This window comes from Miniopterus natalensis, chromosome 12, assembly GCF_054644295.1.
Source record: "Miniopterus natalensis isolate mMinNat1 chromosome 12, mMinNat1.hap1, whole genome shotgun sequence".
NCBI lineage: Eukaryota > Metazoa > Chordata > Mammalia > Chiroptera > Miniopteridae > Miniopterus > Miniopterus natalensis.
Window position 1 is genome coordinate 72,765,368 of NC_142092.1, and position 4,988 is coordinate 72,770,355.

The 4,988-nt window shown below is 63.2% G+C and overlaps 1 long non-coding RNA gene across 2 annotated transcripts; it reads right to left on the reverse strand.

Annotated features, from left to right (window-relative positions):
• Nucleotides 1-210: 210 nt before the first annotated feature.
• Nucleotides 211-1,769, reverse strand: LOC107524699 (uncharacterized). Of its 2 annotated transcripts, none has more exons than XR_015715449.1 (3): nt 1,475-1,769; nt 1,247-1,295; nt 211-478 (listed from the first exon to the last, which is right to left on the reverse strand). It is a non-coding gene; the product is annotated as an uncharacterized LOC107524699 (long non-coding RNA). The 2 variants fall into 2 exon arrangements; XR_015715450.1 differs by lacking the exon at nt 211-478 and adding an exon at nt 755-1,107.
• Between the last annotated feature and the right edge of the window lie 3,219 nt (nt 1,770-4,988).

Here is a 4,988-nt window from a genome sequence, read left to right on the forward strand (position 1 = left end):
GTCTCTGCTCGCCCAGCTCCCAAAGGGGCCACGGCCAAGGTGGCAGGCACAGGGCTCATCCACGTAAGGGGTGTTGGGGCCCAGTGGGCTTGGCTGTGGGACGCCTGCACGGATGGCCTGGGTGAGGAACGAACGGTGAGCATTCAGATTTAGGGCCCCTCCCCTTGGCTCCCAGAGGCCCTGGGTCCCTGGCATCTTCCTGATCCCCCTGCTGACTTGCCACCACTCCAGGCCGTGGTCTCATGGGGCGAGAACCCCACATTGGCCTCTGTCTCTCCCAGCCTGGCCGGGCTGTGTGCCCGGGAGGTGCTCAGGGAAACCTGGAGGGGAAAGTGAGAGATGGCATGGCAGTTATGAGCATCTACTCCGTGCCAAGCCCATGACACCGAGCTAGCTCACCATTTGGCCGCACTCAGCACCCTGGCTGTTCTCTTTCAATCTGTACAATGGGCACAGGCCTCAGTCCTATCCAGCAGTCCTGTGGGGATAAAGGAAGAGTTCATGTCTGGTGCTCATCTCAGCTCCAGGTATTCAGTAAGCACTTAATTGTTCCTATCCCTGCTCATTATTGGGGTTCTGGAGCCAGCCTCTGAGGCTTCAAATCTCGGCTCCTCCACTTGCTGGCTCTGACTTTGGACGAGTTACTCAATCTCTCTGGGCCTCAGAGTCCTCATCTGTAAAATGGGACAAATCATAGACTTTCTTTTCCCTCCCTCCCTCCCTCCCTCCCTCCCTCCCTCCCTCCCTCCCTCCCTCCCTCCCAGGGCTGTTGGAAGGATTAAATAAATGAGTATGTGGACAATTTGCACAGTGGTTGGAGCCAGAAAAGGGCTGAGCAAACACTGGATGTTATCATTACTGTCTCGGGCTCACCCAAGCGCCTCAATTCTGACACCAGGGAGGAGACTCCAGCTTCTGCGGAAATGTCCAGAGTTGCTGATCTGAGTTGGGGCAGGAAGGGATCTTAGAACTTATGAAAATTGACCTTCCACCCCTGAGTCTCCGGAAACCACTCCATCCACATCTGATGGTCATTGTCACCAGGAAGTTCTTCCTCGCAGCTACCCTAAATCCTTCCGAGGCTGATTTCTCAGTTCCCATCCAGGCCTGGGTAGAAAGAATCCCACTGTTTCCCAGCTCGGCCCAGAATCCAGTGAGGTGAGCAGCCTCCAGCTCCTGGGATGGGGGGGTGCTGGTCTCAGTCTCCCCTAAAGTCTCCCAGCCAGAGAGCCAAATGCAAAAATACCTCTGTGCCTGCATTTCAGGCCTTGGGGATGGACGTGGCGAGTGTGCGCCTGCGGGTGGGAGGGGGAGAGGGAGAGAGAGACGTGAGGGTCTGAGCTGGAGGAGGCAGGACCAGGGACAGGCAGCCAAGAGGGGAAGGGTTGTGGGAAAGGGAGGGTGCGGGGCAGGGCGGCAGGGCTGGGAAAGGGAGCCGGGGAGGCCAGGAGCACCAGAGAGGGAGGCCTCATACCAGACACTGTCTAGACGCAGCAATTATTGTCAGCTCGGAACACCCAGGCTCTGCCGGCTCAGCTGAAAGGGAGCTTAACAAAGAGCTGAGAGAGGAAGAAAGCGGGAGAAAAGCGCCCGTGGAGCCGGCTCCGTGCCTGTGGGGCTCTTTCTCTGCCTGGTGACCCCCCTTTGTGCTCCACAGAGATGCCCCGTCAGGCCAGGGTCGTGTGTGGGTTTGGGGGTGGGAGGGTAGGCTGTCCTGCGGGGGGATGCATTTTGCACTTGGGTTTCATGATGCGGAGGTTAGTGGCAGTGGGAACGGAGGAGAGCAGGCCTGAGAATTGGACCCCCCCCCCCCCCCGTCCCCCACCTTCCTGCTGTGTGGCGCCGCCGGTTATCAATTTCTCTGAGCTTGGTTTTCTCATCTGCAAAATAGGCACAAAAACACCCGGCCATGGCGAGAGGCCGCTCCTCCAGCCCTGAAGGGCGGCAGCCCACACCCCTTACTGCCGGGGACACCTCAGGGCCCCAAGTGACCTGGGACGGGCACTTCCCTTTGAAGGCCGTGACCTCCACCCTTTCTCTGCCTCTGCTGTTGCGATCACCATTTCGCAGATGGAGAAGCTGGGCACACAAAGGCCAGAGCCACTCGCCAGAGCTCCCAGCTAGCTGGCAATGGCTTCGGACTCAAGTCTGTCTCTGAATCTTAACCATGACTTTCTGATGTGTATCCAACCTGGGGGTGGGAGGGCTAATGGGAAGGGGCAGGACTGAGGGGGAAGCCACGAGCCTGCAGGTAGGGTCAGAGCTGCTGTCTGGAACCAGGCCTCACTGAGCCACTGGGCCCTGGTGTTAAGGGCAGCTCCGGGCTGAGCAGACCAGCTGTCCCGTCCTGGGGAAGGACAGACTGGGCCCTGAGAGGGGAGTGGGCATGGTGACTCGAGGATGCTGCAGGAGGCCTCCTCAGCTCCCTGCAGTACTTACTGGTACAGACATTGCCCTCCAGCCAATAACCCGGCACCCCCCCAGCCCAGCTCCTTGGGGAGGGGTCAGATGCTGGTCCTGGGTTCCAGAGTCACAGGGTGGGCACTGAAAGGGGTAGTGCTGAGCTGACAGAGTGATGGCTGGAGGCTGTGGCCTCTTCCAACCATCATCCCCTGGTCTGGCCTGGTCAGGACCTTCCTTGTTTCTAGAGGGGTTGGATTTGACCCCTGGGTCCTGCCTCAAGTGAAGGGCAGGATACTCTGTGCAAGGGGCACACACACACACACACTCAGTGACACGCTCACACCTGCAGCTGCCCCCCAGCTGGGCCCCTGACACTCCACAGTCAGGCAAATCCCCTCTCTAGCCTCGGGGTGCCTGCCCCAGCCACCCATGTGCTGAGGGCCCCCACTGCATCCGGCACCGGGAAGTACCCTCCTGTCCCCGCACCTGCAGCTCAGCACTGACTGCAGGTCCAGCTCAGACCCCTTTGCCCGCAGTCAAGGCCCATCGTGACCAGACTCAGCCCCTCTTTTTGGAAGATCTCACGGTACCGCGGGCGAGATCCCTTTGCCCTGCTCTTCTCTGTGCCTTGCTCAAGCTGTTCCCTCTGCCTGTCACACCCCCACCCCCGTGTCCCAACACCAACGCCTGACCTGTCAAATGGCTCCCCTTGGCTACCCTGGGCCTCCCTTGTTTTGAAAACTAGAGCCTGGCCCCTCCCTGGCCTCCTTCACTCATGGCCCCCTCCCCCCAATACCATGACACAGACTCCTGTCCTCTGCACCTCCCAAATCCTGTCCAAGGCCAGCCTCCCGTCCACCTCAGAGGCTACAGCTCTGCGCCAGTCTGCCTTCACTCTCCTGGGAACTCGGTACCCCTCCCTGCACCCACTCTAGTCCCCACAGTCCTGAGTGAGCTTCTCAGAGCCCGTCTCCTCTCTCTCTGCCCTAGAAACTTCCAAAGCTTCCAGCTGCCTCTGGGACAAGGGCCACAGTCCTGGGCCACACTCATTCTCTCTCAGGCTCCCAGGTCCGTAACCGGGGACCTCATCCCCACAGTCCTGGCCCGTCCAACAGTCACTCTGCGCCTAGTCAGCCATCCCGGTCCCCAGGCATCGCTCCCAGGGAGCCTTCCTATAACCCCTGCAGAGGTCAGGTCTGGGACCAGCCTTCCCAGCGCCCTGCGCGGGCCCCTCCCAGCCCGATGCCCTTGTCATTGTTTAATGCATTATTCATAATGGTCTGCGCAGCCTCTGCCTCCCCTGCAGGACTGTGAGCCCCATGTGGGCCGCTGTCTTGTTTGTCACTGTGTCCCCAGCACCCTCCTTTAGGCCCCTCTCCGGGTTTGCATTTTAGCCTGGCTCCACCCTAAGGCAGGGGAAAGGGGGCCCTAGGTCCCCTCTGCCCTCCCCTCCAGGACCCCATCCCCACGGGGGCCTGCCTTGCTCCCCGCAGTGGTCCCCACACAGGCAAGGACACGTCTGTGTGCTGCCTGTCAGCTGGACAGCACCCTAGGACAGGGCTGTGGCTGCCCTGTGCCCCCCACCCCACCCCCCTCTTCAAGCCCCAGTGCCTTGCAGAGCCCTGGGCTGGTGGTGCCCAGCAGGGCACAGTTCTCAGCCCAGGCACAGGAAGGCCTGGTGGGCAGCCTGAGGTGGGTCCAGCAGGAGGGCTTCACAGAGGGGTGCAGGGAGGGGCTGAGGAGGGTGGCAGTCGCCTTCCAGAGAGCCCTGCCAGCTGCCTTCCCAACGCCAACTGCCCTGCCTCTCCTTCCCCTCCCCTCCACTGAGCCTCAGCGGGTCCCCTCCCCCCCTCCCCTCCCCCTCCCCCCCCTCCTCTCCTCCTCTCCCCGAGTCCCTCTCCCTCGCCTCCTTCCTTTCTTCTTCCTGGGTTAAAAATAATCAACTTTCTGGGAAGCAGCAGCTCCTGCCGCGCCGCCCTCCCCACGCTCGGGAGCCCCTGAGAATAGCTTTCTGCGGTTCTCGGCTCCAGCCCCCTCCCCCGCGCTGACTAATAAGCCGCCGCGGCCGCAGAGCCAGCGCGGCCCGAGCGCCCGCAAAGCGCCGCGGGTCCGGACAGCGGCCGGCGCGCAGCGCCCGTCGGCGGCGCGGGGGGCCCGGGTCCCCGCCGCTCCCGGGCCCGAAGCTCCGAGCCGCGCGTGTCGGGGCCCCGTCGGTGCTGACGGCCGGGTGAACCCTGCCCTCTGCCCCCCACACCAGCTCGGGGCTTGGGGGCAGGGCAGGGACGTCTGGGGGGCGTCGGGCGCGCACACCCAAGGCCCGCGGAGAGGCTGCGGGGTCGCGGGCGCGCCTGGGCCGGGGGCGCGCCTGGCCCACCCCGCCCCACCCCGCCCCACCCCGGGGGGCGCTGGGCACCGCCCGCGGAGGGCCAGGACGCGCCCTAACGCGCGGGCCAGGGGCAGGGAGGGACCCAAAGCTGCCCGGGGACCCCAGGGCGCGCGCCGCTGGTCTGGCCGCAGCGCTCTCCCTCCCCCACCGTGCAGAAGGGGAAACTAAGGCCCGGAGGAGGCAGGAGGCCTCGGGGTTC